Consider the following 17051-nt stretch of genomic DNA (forward strand, 5'->3'; position numbering starts at 1 on the left):
ATATTGTGCTTAAATTCATTAACCATCAAAGATAAAGGAATATGTGAATTTCCATTGGCTGAAAGGAAAGCTACAAGCAAAGTAACATCCTGTCTAGCCTTGAGCATCCACTTTCGGTGAGATTTCACATGCTTCATAGATCCGGTGATTGAGCACTCTAAAGTGGGATTCGGGCATATGCTCAATAGCGGTTTAACAAGGTATCCATTTCTGTATATAAGTATAAGTATGTATATATGCACTTGACGATTCGTCCTATGCCGTGTTTGCATCAGTTGTAAATTAGGGGGTTTTGGTTGTTTAAACTTAAGAAACAAATCTCTTGACAATTAAGATTATCAAATATTAGGAAAAAGAATTGAGGAATATTTGTAAATGTATGTCTTAAAATCAATGTACCGTGAGTACCGAGACATGATATTAAACTAATGTATTTGGAAATATTGAACAAAAAAAATAAAGTTAAACAGTGTTAACGATTAAAATCTATGATTTTCAAAAATTAATTTTAGTAACATTCACGCAATCAACTGAAACGACCGTTGCGCAACAAAAGTCAGTCACATTGGTAGTATACAGCGCCGTACTGGCAGCTGGACCAAATCGAATTATGCTCGGATTCATTGATATAATACTCGAATTGCTTAGAAAAAAAGAAGTTAAAGCTTGCCACTTTGTTTATTTTTAATGAAAACAAAAAATATTAAAATGTGAATATTAAACTGAAGAGTTAAATGTTTCTTAGTGCAAGATTGCCCCTTGTTTAAACTAAAGCTCAATGAAATTCCTAAAATACCTAAAATATTACGGTAATTTCCAACTACATTGGTTTAGCATTTGTTGAAGACGTTTTTGAGCAGAGCTGCCAACACACATTAATATAAAATTCTCTCGAAATTAGCAATAAAATCTATTTTTAATTTCCTCTTCTTATCTAGTTCCCGTTTTACGGTGCAACAAGAAATATCAAGATACTTCAAAGATTAAAAAAATATAATATTTTAGCTACAACTGATCGGTCATAGAGCATCAATAATATTTTATAAAATTTTTCCCTCCGCGACGAGTTTGTAACCGCGTTTATTTGTCAGTCTCCTTGTCGTGGGGTTGGTCTATCTCATTTATATTGTACGATTTTGTTAAGTCTGTCAACAGGGAACATCATGCGCCGCAATGATTTAAATACAAGCATATGAATATACGAAGCTGCCACACGCCACACGCCACATTTTACAGTCCATCCTATTGGCATTGAAACGCTCTAACTGGACGCCCAGCCAAGTGAGTACCACGTTTCTGCTTTTATTTTACGGCATTCATCTCTTACCACTTCGGACTGGGTGTCTGCGAATTGTTTGCTTACATTAAACACAATAAAATGGGGATAGAACTGGTCAATAAGTTAAAGTCCAACAATATTAAAAACCCACTTAAAGAAATAAAACTGCAAATACTCGTAAAAATGAGAGAAGACAAGAGGGCATTTCAGCGTGTTGCCTCACTTTGAACCTTCTACCTTTAGCTGCAGTCGCCGCGTCCCTGGGACGTGTTGCAGCGTCGCTGAAGTGGCTGCCACTCACCTGCTCTTGCACCGGTATCCGTACTTCACCGCAAACAATCTGCAACCAAGCGAACGCACATACTCACATACATAGAAACAGTGTGGTTTCAATTGGAGTTATGGAGTTTGCGCCTGCGCAACTTTTGCGTCTCCAATGTTTGTATATCACGGTCAGTGCAACACCAAAAAACCCGAAAAAATTGTCGCCCATTGCTTTATCGTGTTTCTGTGTTGCGTTCATTCGCGAATATTTGGTGTTCGTATACGAGCATAAGTACACTCATGTGGAGCTGCTTAATTGGACACATGCGAGTACGAAAATTATCTATATAAAACATACACATTATATATTCTTACAGGAACAAAACTCAGGTCGGTCGAAATGAAAGCTTTCTTAAGCCATAAGAAGCAAATAAACACTGATCCATTTAGTCTAGTTACAAAAATGTTAGAAAAAAATCTTAAAGCGAGCAAGCGTTTTAAAGTCATCTTTTATTTGTTGATATCTGAAATTAAAAGTATGACTCTTTTCATTTATACTAGAGCTAAGACATACAATGGATAGAAATAAATGTATCGCTTGGGTTACTACAATTTACTAGGTTTTGGTGAAGTATGATGTGATACTTGATCTCATCTTCATCTTGATTTCATTAAATTTTATCTTAATTGATTAGAAACAAAACTATCTCCAAAAAATCGATTTAAGTAAACCGAATGAATGAGGTGCATATAAAGTGGAGCATCCAAATATTACTGCCGACCCTTTATTCATCGAGCGCATGGAAACTTGGATTTATCGAGACTGTATGGTAAGAAAAAGTAAAATCGAGCAATTAGTTCTGGATGATAAAATGGTTCATAAGAAATATTACCTAATCATTTTGGAACCTATTCGTGAAAAAACTCTATTCGCATATTTTCCTACCTGGAACATCTCTCAAAAGAAGAAGCCCATATGTTCTACCGGAAATACAAAAAACAATTTTCATTACAAAGACTCAAAATTTGTTATTGCAGTGAAATCAAGCATCTTAAGAAATGTACATATTTGAAATCGGCTTGAACATTTCTAGAGAATATTTATTCCATAACCGAGTTTTCTTGTACATTCCTAACATCTTTCTAATACTTCGAAAACCGAATTGTTGATATATACTCGTACTCGTAGTATGTAATTCCTTGTTGACGCAGCTTCAATTGAGAAATTGTACGATTTTTAAACCTTGACTTCTGAGCATTGTGGATCTATAAATATTTTCTTTCTTCTCAATGTCGTAAAAACTTTTACGTATTCATGATACCTTCCAAATTATTTCCAACGAGTAATTTGTGTATGCTGAGTCAAACAACAACACAAAAATATGCGAGTACAGAGCTGGAACGGAATAAAACTGTTAGCTTTCTGTGACACTACTTTACGATACCCTATTTTCCGCTGTCAGAACTAAAAAGTAACCAAACAAACAAATCATTAATTTTATTAATATACATACATACATATGTACATAAAAATCAACATTTGAATCAATAGAAAGAAAATTAATCTTTCTCACAGAGACAATAAAATGAAGGGTTCTTTTAGACGAGTGGCTGTCAAGAAATAAAAGGCATACATATGTTTTAATGTTATAGCCAAGAATTTATGTAGCTTTATTATAAAGATAAGGGTTTGTCAATATATTTTAAAAATTATTTCACGCAAGTGACCGCCTTACGAATAAACTCCGGCCGAGAGAACCAATTTCGACCAATATTTTCTGCCAAGGCGTCAATCGTCTCTGGCTTATCTGCATACTTCACAGCTGTGTTAAATCGCACGATCTTTAAGACCGCGCCACAGACCCACGAGCCAAGGTAATGCGTTCGCCAAAATTGTCCGTCAATAAATTGATTGTTTCGTTACAAACCAAAGTTTCATTTTTGAAGAAATATGGACCAATAATTCCCTCTGTCCATAGAGCACACCAAATAGTGACTGTCTGAGTATTTAACGGCGTCTCCACAATGACATGAGGATTATCGTCACTCCAAAAGCGACAATTTTGTTTCTTAACATTCCCATTCATTCTTCGCTGAACAAAGATTTCTTGTGAAAAACGGGATCGGTAGCCAAATCGTTTTGGGCCCATTTGCAAACGTTGTTCGGGAGTATGTATTGATTTAGAAATGTCGAACTATCCAAGCATTAATCAAGTAACAGCTGTCAAAGAGACCAACTACGACAAAAATATTGGAGCATTAAAAATCACTCGTCTAAAAGAACACCCGTTATATGCCTTCGAGGAGTAAAATAAATTATACTATTTAGAAAATAAACAAACAACAAATAAGGAAGGCTAAGTTCGGGTGCAACCGAAAATTTTATACTTTTGCAACTTGCAGAAATCAAAGCCAAGGAAATACTTAGGGTGTAAACGTCAACCAGATGATCGGAATTCAAGCAATTTTAAATATCCATATACTATATATAGGGAGTAGGGGTAGTATCGACCCGACTTTATCTATTTTTGCCAATTCTACATAATATTATCATGCCAGATACTACATACATACATATTTTCCCTGGGTTTCACCAAGGTACCTTATGTGCATACAATCACCAATCATATGAAGTGAAGTCAGCCGGATGTTCGAAAATCTTGATATTAGTTAATGGGGACTAGGTCTAGTTATCGCCCATTTTCAACTATTTTAAGCACAAAGGTACACTGCTATGAGTAAAACACGCTCTCTTATTTTCATTGATAACATATTGGCTGATATATGCGGTGTAAAATCAACCGGAAGTTAGAAAATCTTTTTTATTCGGTACATATATGAGGGTTCAGGAATGAATTGACTCGATTCAACCCACTTTTGATACATTTCCTATTATCAGGAAAGCAATCTCTCTGAGTTTCATCTGTATATTCCATACATTGACTGATATTTTCGGTCAAAAGTAAACTATAGATACGGAGGTCTATATAGGGGCTTGAACAGTTTTGGTTGGATTTGGTCCTAAAGTGGCATACTTTAAATGACTTATTCGTGCAAAGTTTTTTCCCGTTATATTAATTTACTCTGAATTTAATTAATTTAATTTAAAATTATGCTATATGGGAAGTAGGTGTGGAGTTTTCCCGAGTTCGCTCATTTCTACAAAGTAACATAGAAAAGTCAAGAGAATGTTATGTGCCGAATTTGGTTGAAAACGGTCGAACAGATCACGAGATATGTATACTATTTCACCTAAAGGTGGGCGGAGTCACGCCCATTTTCTAATTTTGACACCGCCTTCTTATGCCATCCTGGATGTAAATGTCTCTGTCGCATTTAGTTATTGAGTTATCACACTTCTAGTCGTTTTTAACAGTGCTGTTATATAGAGAGTGGATGAGGATATCTCCCGATGTCATCCATTTTCACATGTCGGCAGAAGTTTTCATAATATTTGCGCTTGGCAAACTTGGTTGTTGTAGCTTTAGCGGTTTAGAAGATATGTACATTAAACTTAATAGATGGCGGGGAAACTCCCACTTTTTAAAAATTTATTGCTACTGCAATAACACGGAGTTCAACTCGTCTCGACTTCCTAATATATTTATATATTGTATATTTAACCAAATATCTATCTCAATTGGTTTTAAGTAATACAAAGTTAGGTGAAAAGAATTATACTCTGTAGTATAAAAAGTGACAAAGAATAGACATTAGTAACGAAAAAATTTAGGAAATATTGAAAATATATTTGTATTTTGTGGAAATACATTTGATTAATGAACCAATTATGCATTCTGTTTTAGTGTCTTTTCAAATTGTGAAACTGGAAGCTAACCTAAAATAATGATTAGATTTTGCTTCTTTGGAATAATATACAATTCAATTCTCATTTATTAAAAATTAAGTAATAGTGATAATTGAATTTGTAGGTTCCTAAATTTAAAAAATTAGGCGAAACTTCTTTGCTGACTTCTGTGTGTATAATATTATGTACATAAACGGCTATAGTACTTTTTCAAATATTATGTAATAATTGTTAACTCACCAGTAAGAAAAATACTCCATCCACACTCAAATAATCGAGGAAGTAGCTGTGGCTGCTTTAAGGTCAAATCTCGAAGTAAATAGCCCAGTTGTTATTGCAGCCGTGAAGTGAAGAGCAAGTGATTGTTTATTTATGCATTCATTATTCTTATTATTATTATTGTTATTGTTATTAATTTTAATTTTCTTTCATAGCAATTTTGCTCTTGTTGCCGGTGTTTTTACTTTTGGAAACTGCCGCTTGTTACACAAAGAGACGCACTCGACGCTTCTCAATGCTGGCTGCTGCTTCTGGTGGGTTACAGTTGTTTTGGTTTGGTGAAATGTGTTTTACTTTTGCTTTATGTTTTAATTTTTTACTTTTTCATACACACTGTCAATTGTAATGTTTTCTTAACACTACAGATATTTTTTGCTATTATTATTTTTGCCATGGACTTTGACTTATTTGCATACGAATGCAAAGTACGATGGCCAGTCGTGCAAGCAGACGGTTGTGGACTGGTCGCGAGTCGCGAGTATCTTGTAGATACTTACCAACTCTTAAATATACAGACATACGTCTCCATACGTTTGCTCACATGTGCTGATATGTATGCATGCATGTACGAAATCTGGCCTCTTCGCGAGTCTTACTTGTGTATTTGGATCTGTGAACGCTTTACATGCCTACATATGTACATACATATATAGACAGAGATATATGTATGTATGTACATATGTGTAGTATATTTTGCTTCTTGAGAGTTTTTGGTGTATATTTTACTTATTTTCGAACACTTAAATTACTTTTAATGGGACACGTTAAATGGGTCGATGCGAAACCGACGTGAAGGCATATTACGCGCATTTTCGCCACTGCCACTGTCGCAATCAAAGCCGTCACTCCGCCCCTCAAATACATTTCTTTAATTTTTCATTTCTTTCCTGTTTGTTCTGCACATGATTTCGAAATAATAACAACTCTAGAAGATGCGGAGTGTTTCAAGCGTCTTTCGTGTGGTTTTCATCCTGTGGCTACTTCAACCATCGCTTGGATTTCAAATAAACATTTTCGGCTTGAAACAGGTTGGCGTTGATAATGAGGCCAAACAAATAATAAATTAAAGCAAAACTTGACCCTGTTCTTACTGAGCTGTATAATTACCTATCGAGAAGAACGCGCGAAAATCATGAAGCCAACTTATTGAATTTTTTTAACCAAAGAAACGAAACTTTCTGCTGTGAAGCAGAGGTGCGCAAAAGAGCCGCCATCAAAAGTAGAGCCGATAAAAATTAAGCCGTGGCACGCTAAAAAAACCCCTAGAAAAAACTGAGCTCGTAGTTGTCATGCTAAATCTCCAGTCTCCAGTCATTAAAAATTTGTTTATCTCAAAATAACAGACCCTTCCCAGACTTTAAAATTTACCCACAACAACAAAAAAGTTTAAAAACAGTTTGCAACAAAAATAGAACACATGGAACTAATGAAAAGATTAGGTCAATCTAGGATTTTTTAAATTGAAAATTTTTTGGCTTAAACTTTTGGGTTTCAAAACCTTTTATGCCTATTATCTCTTTTTTATTAAATTCGAAGATTGACCGATTAGCTACAAATTTGTATCAAAACGTCCATATTTCCATTTTTTAAAAGCTGAACTATATTCTTAAAGAAACTTGAAAGAAAGAAATTCGACTGCTTTTTCATACCTCTGCTTGCGCTTTGACTTATTTAATACTGCTGACATATTTACGATAGTTTATGCTATTAAACGAAACTTTTCTATGTTTCGGTAAGGACCGAAGATAGAAATTTTTTTTTTGGAAATATTTCAAAGTGCTTTCGTTTCGAAAATTTTGAAAGTGACATGTCCAGTCAAACAAACAGTGATCAGAAACTCATTTCTGAGTGCGCTGATCTGCTTTTTGGCACACAACTAAATATTGCTCGCTAACCAATTCTCTCCTGGGTTGATCAGTTGGCAGTTGGCATCCCACTACGTCCTGTATATTTCTACTACTATTACTTCCCCACTCATATGTATGTTATGTATGTTACGGACCTGTCGCCCACTGGCCAACGTCCGGCACTTTGCAATTCGACCACTGCCCAAAACGCACGCAGCTGCCTGCCGCGCTATCATCAAGACGCCCATACAACTAAGTTGCACGCCTCTTCAACAAGCGTGCACGCGCACTTACACATACCACACATACATGCAAGCGAATGAGCTTACGAGCTAAAGTTTATATATTTCCATTTTTTTCACTTGAACCACAAATATCAGCACTCACAAAAACACATAGGTTTCGCACAAACGACGTGCATTTTACCCAATTTAAATCTGCTGTTTCTCGTGTTTCATTTCGGCTGCTGTAATTATCATATCCACTGCCAGCCTTTTGACTATTATTGTAATGTGATTGTCGCTTCATTTCCTGTGAATATGTGCGGACACATTTCGCGTTCCGACTCGCGATCCCTTGGATGCACAAGTACTGGCACAAGCTCACGTGTGCGCCCCGCACGTTGGCGCTACAACCTGATGCTGCAGCGCAGAGAACACAAATGAACGGCACAGAAAAGCATACGACACAGCACAAGCCAACGCCACGCAATTCCGTACGGCGCACGCCACAAACTTACTTGGGTTCAAACGAAACAAAGCGAAACGAAAACGATTCAAATTGGAGCGCAATTGCACGTCTCCACGCGACGCGGCGCACTTTTGTAATGACGACTGGCGCTCGAGTGCACGCGCTTGTCTTCCGGTGGCATTCGTTGGCACACTCCGGGTGCTCTCGCCATCGGCCATTGGCAAGGCGCCACTCTGCACTTAGTAGTAGATTTGGCACCCTTTTCTCACCTGTTTGGACTTACACATGCTCTCTTGTCTGCGTAGCTACTCGCGGCATCAATTGCAATCGCTTTGCGCTCCTAGCTGATCAGCTGCAAGAGTTGGAAGAGAGCACAAAGTCAGATGTATTTGAGAGCGTAACTTTGGCAAAGCAAACTCATTTTGTCACCTCTGTGAGTTAAATATCATTTCACTGCTGCGGTTTTATAAGATTTTGTTTACATTTTTGGCGCCTTTTCTAAACCTTTTATCTTCCGGAGCACATACTACTTTTTAAAATTTTCACAATAAGCAATTAGGGTCTTTGATTAACGGAATACTATGTATCTATGTATGTACGAGTATATCGTTCTTGTATGTTATTAAATAGAAAATCCAAGTTTTTTTAAGTTATAATTCTGTAAACCAAAAAAATTGTCGATATGAAAATGTTTCCATAGTAAAACTCCTTATAACGTAGACAAAATGGACGCCTAAAATAAATATGTATGTATCCCGTTTGACCAGAAAATTGAAAGTCCAACAATTAGAGAATTAAAGAGTTAGAACTTCTTACTACTGTAAGCAACTTTACTTTAAATTGCGCGCGAATCCCCATTCGTCGAAATATTTTTTTCATAATTTGTTTGAGTGTCAGTGGCTTGCCAAATGTCACATCAGAATAATCATTATTCTTCTTCTTTACTGGCGTAGAAAAAATAATCAATTCAATAATTTTTCTGAAATACGTAAAGCGCCTTCGGTGAGTTTTACAAGAAGTGAAAGTATTGAACAAAGAAGTTTCATTAAATTTTGTGTGCGGAATTATATTTCTGGTGCCGAACCTTCAGAATGTGATTGACAATCGACGATTAATAGTCAGCGATCTTAGTGGCATCGTTAGAATGTCAGAAGGGTCAGTGAAAACTATTTCAAAGATAATTTGGGCCTAAGAAAAGGGAAAGCACGATTGGTTCCAAAATCACTAAATTTCTTCGAAAAAAAAAGAGCGTTCGTAACGTCTGTGAAACAATGCTTCCCGACAACCAGGATATAATAAAATATATTATTTCTAGCGAAGAGTATTGGATCAGTGCTTACGACCCGGAAACAGACGATCAAATGACCGAATACCGTGGCAAAGGAGAGCCGAAGCAGAAAATAGCACGTCCAAGCGGGTCAACAAAAATCAAGGTTATATTGACGGTTTTGTTCGTTTATGGAGGTGTTGTCGTCGTTTGCGCGAAGCTATTCGTATTCAATACTGCATTGATTCTTCGTGAGTTTGTCGCGATACTTCAATTTCATCAATATCATGCCGCATTCACCGTATTCGCCTGATTGAGCTCCTTGTGACTTCTATATTTAACAAACTCAAACGACCGCTCCTGGGGGCATTAATCTTTGAATCAACTTAACTTTTAGTTTTTGTTTTAACAGTCAGCTATGAATATTTAACTTTTTTTGCTTTTTACAACAAACTTCAAAAGCTTTTATCTTGAACCTGAACTTTCCCTATTTATGTTATTTAAATTTCCATAACGTCTCAACGTGTTGCATAAGTATACTATTTTAACTTAGTTTACCTTAAAGCCGTCAAATAAAATGGGGTTAAGCTAGATAATTCAATCATAATTTCATAGTTGAAGGTATTCGTTTATGGTATCTGTGTTTTCAAGCGTTAATATTATTAAGAATTGAGGTATCTTGAAAGTATTTAAGAACTAAAGGCCCATTCACATACAAAATTCATCGCTTTGCATGCAAGTTCATACTGACACAGCGAAGCGAGGCTTATGTGCGTGTGCCACAATGAACGTTCCAGTGTTTCTCTCTAATAAAGCGTAAAAACTTCATCGAAAACTTTTTATGTGAACTGGAAAGGGACTCATATAAGCGTACATCGAACTAGGAAATGTTCTATTTGAATTGGCCATAAGTCTATCTAACTACAATTAAACTCAAATTTTCTCACAAATTATTACAGTTTTCTACTTATGCTATCGTCCTTAAATGTTTTTGTACATACTTGTAGTTGTCATGTAGTGACTGATCAATCAAAATCAATTTCTTGTACCGAAACTTTTTAATTTTACAGGATATTTTTACGAAATTTGGCATAGCTTATAGTCCAAGATCATACTGCAATCTGCGAAAGTCTCCAAAGATATAGTCAAGATCTAAGAGATTGGCGAGGATACCGGTTACGCGGTTATAGCCGAGTTTACAACAGCGCGCTAGTCGTTTCTTCTTATCGCTACGTGGCGCCAGTTGGATATTCCAAGTCCTTCTCCACTTGGTCCTTCCAACGGAGGTCTTCCTCTTCATCTGCTTCCTCTTTTAATTCGCTGAACTATGTATATCAATGTCGTCATATATCTCACCGTGGACAACGCGCAAAGAACCATAAATCTTTCGCAGAACTTTTCTCTCGAAAACTCGCAACGTCGACTCATCAGTTGTTGGCATCGTCCAAGCCTCTGCACCATATAGCAGGATGGGAATTATGAGTGACTTATAGAGTTCGGTTTTTGTTCGTCGAGAGAGGACTTTGCTTCAGTCCGAAGTAGCACCTGTTGGCAAGCGAATATACTGCGTTGGATTTCCAGGCTGACATTGTTGGTGGTGTTTACGCTGGTTCCAAGATAGACGGAATTATCTACGGCTTCAAAGTTCTGACTGTCAACAGTGACGTGAGTGCCAAGTCGCGAGTGCGACGACTGTTTGTTTGATGACAGGACATATTTCCTCTTGCCCTCATTCACTGCCAAACTGTGATTTGCTTCCTTGTCCAGTCTGGAGAAAACAGAACTAACGGCGCGAGTGTTGAGGCCAATGGTATTAATATCATCGGCATACGCCAGCAGCTGTACCCTCTTATAAAAGATTCTACCTGCTCTATTAAGTTCTACAGCTCGAATTATTTTCTCCAGCATCTGACTGAAGAAGTCGCACGATAGAGAGTCCCCTTGTCTGAAACCTCGCTTGGTATCGAACGCCTCGGAGAGGTCCTTCCCGATCCTGACGGAGCTTTTAGACGTATTAGTTTTGCGGGGATACCAAATTCAAACATCGCGGCATTGTGCTGTCAAAAGAAGCTTTGAAATCGACGAAGTGGTGTTGTTTGTCGATTCTTTTTTCACGAGTCTTTTCCAAAATTTGGCACATGGTGAATATCTGGTGGGTTGTTGATTTTCCAGGACTAAAACCATACTGATAAGGTCCAATCAGTTTGTTGACGGTGAGCTTTAATCTTTCACACAATAAGCTCGACAGAACCTTAAATGCGATGTTTTGGAGGCTTATTCCACGGTAAGTAGTTGGCACAGTTTGGTGGGTCTCCCTTCTTGTGGATTGGGCAAAGTACACTTAAATTCCAATCGTCGGGTATGCCTTTGTCCAACCAATATTCTTCGCCGCCGTGTTTGAATAGCTCGGCCGCCAATCCGTCGGTCCTTTCTTTTGTATTTTCCAAAAACCAATGGCTTTGCCCATCCTGGCGTTAAAGTCACCAAACACGTTTTTGACATCGTTGCTGGGAGAGGTTTCATAAGTGCATTCCAAGCACTCATAGAAGACATCATTGATCATATTGTCCTTCTCTTCCGTCGGGGCGTGGCGCAAATCAGCGATATGTTGAAGAACCAGCTTTGATGCAGATTGTGGCTAGACGTTCATTCACCGGAGTGAATGATAGTACTCGGCGACGGAGCTCTCTCCCACCACGAATCCCACACCAAACTTGCGCTCCTTTATACTCGTATGGCCACTGTAGTAAATGCCACAAGGACCTACTCGTCTCTGTCTCTGTCCGCACAACCTTGGGGAGGGATAATTCGCCATGCTCATTTAGCTCGCCTTCAAACGGATGTTTTTTCGCTACCCAGAGGATACTTGGTCTAAGGCCGAAAGACTTGAGCTGCATGAGCCATATGAAAAAAAAATCGCTTCGCCTCAAAGAACTTTCTTCACTTGCGTGAACTTCTACACACGGCTCCAACCACTAATAACATTTACCTGTCACTTAAACAGATACAATGAAAATAAAAGTTTTCATAAAAGATCTCTTTTCCTTAATTCGACTTAAAGGTTATTGATATCAACAATATAAAGGGTGATTTTTTAAGAGCGTGATAACTTTTTTTAAAAAAAAAACGCATAAAATCTCATCGGTTCTTTATTTGAAACGTTAGATTGGTTCATGACATTTACTTTTTGAAGATAATTTCATTTAAATGTTGACCGCGGCTGCGTCTTAGGTGGTCCATTCGGAAAGTCCAATTTTGGGCAACTTTTTCGAGCATTTCGGCCGGAATAGCCCGAATTTCTTCGGAAATGTTGTCTTCCAAAGCTGGAATAGTTGCTGGCTTATTTCTGTAGACTTTAGACTTGACGTAGCCCCACAAAAAATAGTCTAAAGGCGTTAAATCGCATGATCTTGGTGGCCAACTTACGGGTCCATTTCTTGAGATGAATTGTTGTCCGAAGTTTTCCCTCAAAATGGCCATAGAATCGCGAGCTGTGTGGCATGTAGCGCCATCTTGTTGAAACCACATGTCAACCAAGTTCAGTTCTTCCATTTTTGGCAACAAAAAGTTTGTTAGCATCGAACGATAGCGATCGCCATTCACCGTAACGTTGCGTCCAACAGCATCTTTGAAAAAATACGGTCCAATGATTCCACCAGCGTACAAACCACACCAAACAGTGCATTTTTCGGGATGCATGGGCAGTTCTTGAACGGCTTCTGGTTGCTCTTCACCCCAAATGCGGCAATTTTGCTTATTTACGTAGCCATTCAACCAGAAATGAGCCTCATCGCTGAACAAAATTTGTCGATAAAAAAAAAAATTGTCGAACACTGATTTTGGTAATAAAATTCAATGATTTGCAAGCGTTGCTCGTTAGTAAGTCTATTCATGATGAAATGTCAAAGCATACTGAGCATCTTTCTCTTTGACACCATGTCTGAAATCCCACGTGATCTGTCAAATACTAATGCATGAAAATCCTAACCTCAAAAAAATCACCCGTTATATATTTTCCCGCTACATTCGTTGGAGCATAACTTTGTACTACAGTCATGTTTCTAGCTCTTGTGCGCAGCCTCGCTGAGATGATTCTATCCGAGTGAGCTTTCCATTCTATAAGCGCCGCAGAGGCTAACTTAGAAAGAAGAAATCCGTCGCCATTTTCTCGTCTTTGAGTGGACTTATTTCCAGAAAAAATGAATTTTTCGCCAGAGGTTGTTGTAACTTCGCCTGATTCGGTCCATCTAACCTCGCAAAGACCAAGAAGAATTAGTTTGTAGCGGTTAAATTCTTTACAAAGTTGCGGTAGCTTAGTTAGTTCTAGCAATGAACGCACATTCCAGGTTCCTATTCGTAATCCATTTTTCATGCTGAAGGTCGTCATCAATTTATCGTTCTTAATCTTCACTTTGTTTATTTCGGTTTCGGTAATCAGAGGGTTTAAGATGAGTAGGTGATTAGCCTTCTGCATCCGAGCCTAGTTCCGGGGCTGCCGGTTTCGCCTCTAGGCAGGCAATGGCGTAGGAATTTCCTCCTCGCAGGTGCTAAGGTTATACCGCCTTTTCTCGGTCGACAGAGCCTCGTTTGTAGTGAACAGGGGGTACCGCGCGAAGGTGAGGTTGACGTTTGGGAGGGATAGGCTATATATTCGCATCACCAACCCCATTTGCCCATTTTTGGTATTAGCTGAATGGGACCCCCCATTTTGTTTAATAACATGAAATATTTCGTCTTGCCCTCGTTCACTACCAGACCCATTTGCTTCGCTTCCTTATCCACTCTGGAGAAAACAGAACCAACAGCGCGGTTGGACAATAATGCAAATATCATCAGCGTAAGCCAGCAGCTGTACATTCTTATAGAAGATAGTACCTTCTCTATTTAGTTTAGCAGCTCGAAATATTTGCTCCAGCAGCAGATTGAAGAAGTCGCACGATAGGGAGCCATCTTGTCTGAAATCTCGTTTGGTATCGAATGGCTCGGAGATGTTCTTTTCGATTCTGATGGAGCTTTTGGTATTGCTCAACTTAAGTTTACACAGCCGTATTAGGTTTGCCAAATTCAAACACCGCGGCATAAAGGCAGCTCCTTTTCGTGCTGTCAAAAGCAGCTTTGAAATCGACGATGGGGTGCTGTGTATCGATTCTCTTTTCAAGGGTCTTTTTTAAGATTTGGCGCATGTTGAATATCTGGTCAGTTGTTAATTTTCCAGGCGGAAGTACAAGTAAGATAAGCTCCTATCAGATTATTGGCGGTGGGCTTTAGTCTTTCACACAATACGCTCGATAGAACCTGAGGTGCGATTTTGAGGAGTCTTATCACATGGTAGTTGGTGCAGATTGTGAGGTCTCCCTTTTTGAGGATTGGGCAGAGCAAACTTAAATTCCTTCGCCGGCCGTATTTGCGTAGATCGGCCGGCAATCCATCGGCCCCCGCTGCTTTGTTGTTCGTCAGACGGCTTATTACTATTCGAACTTCTTCATGGTCGTGCAATGGAACGTCCGCTCCATCGTAATCGTTTGAGAAATCGCGTTCACCATCTCCTGGTATTAAGCTTTCACTTCCATTCACACTTCGACACGGCACTCCAGATCGTACCAGCTGTTCTTTTGAATTTTCCGAAAACTAATAGTTTCGTTTGCAGCTGTACGTAATGAGCGAGTTCCTGTTGAGTGCTCTCAGAGAGCAGAAGTACAAGTTGAGTAGAAAATCGTTTGGCTGTCTGTTGTGATTTCAGCTTTTCGACGTCGAACCTTCCTTGTGTTTGTTGACGTGCGTTTTTTGTTGCTCTAAGGCGGGTGCGTACGGGACCGAATCTATGTTAGGACCCCGGAGCATGCGCACATCTCAAACACGACTGACGTGTCTTCAGCCTATCAAAATATGATCAATCTGGTTGGATTCGGATACAGTCAGGCAGCTTCATGAATTTTTCTATACTGGAATCTGCTACTACAGATAATCATATTTCGGGCTCCGGCGAAGTCCATCAGCCTGAAGCCATTTGGGGATGTTTGATGATGGAAGTTGAATTTACCGACTCTTGTTCCACAGATACCTTCTTTGCCCATCCTGGCGTTAAATTCACCAAACACGTTTTTGACATCGTTGCTGGGACAGCTCTCATAAGTGCATTCCAAGCGCTCATAGAAGTTATCATTGCTCATATCGTCCTTCTCTTCCATCGGGGCGTGGACGCAAATCAGCGATATGTTAAAGAATTTCACTTTGATGCGGTTTGTGGCTAGACGTTCTCCCACCGGGGTGAATTCTCGACGAAATCTCTCTCCCGCTACGAATCCCACACCGAATGTTTTTCGCTTATATGGCCACTGTAGTAAGTACCACAAGGACTTTAGCAGCGACACCTTTAAATCGTTATCCTTAATGCGTTTCCGTGGTCGTCATCAGAAATGGAATTTCTAATACCAGGGTGTTGTTTCCTTTTCATTGGGTGCGTTTTTTTCATCGCGGGTCTCAAACCCAGTGCACAACCCTGGGAAGGGATAATTCGCCTTCTCCCTTTAGCTCGCTTTCGAAACGGATGTTCTCTGACTACACTGAGGATACTTGATCTAAGACCGGAAGTTGTGACAATCCAGTCATATGTAAAAGAATCATTTCTGGCCACTACCATCCATTTATTGGTTCCATTAATTGGTTTAAATTTGTTCTCATGTTTTCAAGAGCGTTTTGTTTAAAATTGGTCTAAGGATGCTCGCAGAGTGGACGCTAAAAGGCGAGCCGAAATTTTGCCATGATGCGGGTAATTAATAAATTTTGATAGATTAACGAATTTCCTTCATAAGTTTCTCCTGAAAACTAATAATGGTGGTTATTCTAAATAAAGATTGTTCTACCACAAGAATGGTAATTGCTTGTAAGTAAAACATGAGACCAATATGCGCTTCGGCTTTTGGCCAGGGTTTACTCTGCGGTGCCTGCGCAATTCAGTACGAAAATATACATAGAGGTTTGGAAGCTGATATCTCGCTTTACGTCAACTTTGGCTGGACTTTAAGCGTCCACTCTGCGGGCACCCTAAGTGACGGTAAAAATAGAAAAAACGTTAACTTCGATTTCATTGAAGCTAAAAAACCCTAAACAAATAACGATGTTTATGGTCGTTCAGTTTGTATGGAAACAATATGCTATAGAGGGCCGATATCAGCGATTCCAACAAGGGAGCAGCTTCTTGTAGGGAAAAGGATATGCGCAGGTTGCCACAACAAACTTAACATACCCTAACCAGGGTATATAAATTATTTTTGCTTGGCTTTGAGTTTCTGATTTGATAGATCCAAAGATTCATAACTTATTCTAGTCTTTCAAATCAACTTAAGTAACATTAGTAATTTTATCAATATTATTTAGAAAACTAATTAATTAATATAGTTTGTTATTTATAGATAGCAGTTTGGTTTTCAGTTCATTTCATATATTTTTATTTTTGAACGTATAATTAAAATTCAAAATATTTTAGTACGAATAGTTAAACAAACTTTTTTTATTTAATTAAATGCATTATCTCAAATACGAAAGCATTAGCAACAAAAATATTAATTGGAAAAACTTGTTTAATTCGTATGAGTCTGGCAAAGTAAAATATGTCTA

The 17051-nt window shown here is 38.4% G+C and overlaps 1 protein-coding gene across 1 annotated transcript in view; it reads right to left on the reverse strand.

Moving 5' to 3' along the window:
• The window catches only part of LOC105226650 (uncharacterized), a 91355-nt gene extending 83023 nt beyond the window's left edge, over nt 1-8332 (reverse strand). The window contains exons 1-2 of the mRNA XM_029550361.2: nt 7904-8332; nt 5592-6259 (exon numbers count right to left, since the gene is read on the reverse strand). The gene's annotated coding sequence lies outside the window, so the exon portion shown is untranslated. The remainder of the gene's footprint in view (nt 1-5591; nt 6260-7903) is intronic.
• Between the last annotated feature and the right edge of the window lie 8719 nt (nt 8333-17051).

This window comes from Bactrocera dorsalis, chromosome 2 (assembly GCF_023373825.1).
Source record: "Bactrocera dorsalis isolate Fly_Bdor chromosome 2, ASM2337382v1, whole genome shotgun sequence".
Taxonomy (NCBI): domain Eukaryota; kingdom Metazoa; phylum Arthropoda; class Insecta; order Diptera; family Tephritidae; genus Bactrocera; species Bactrocera dorsalis.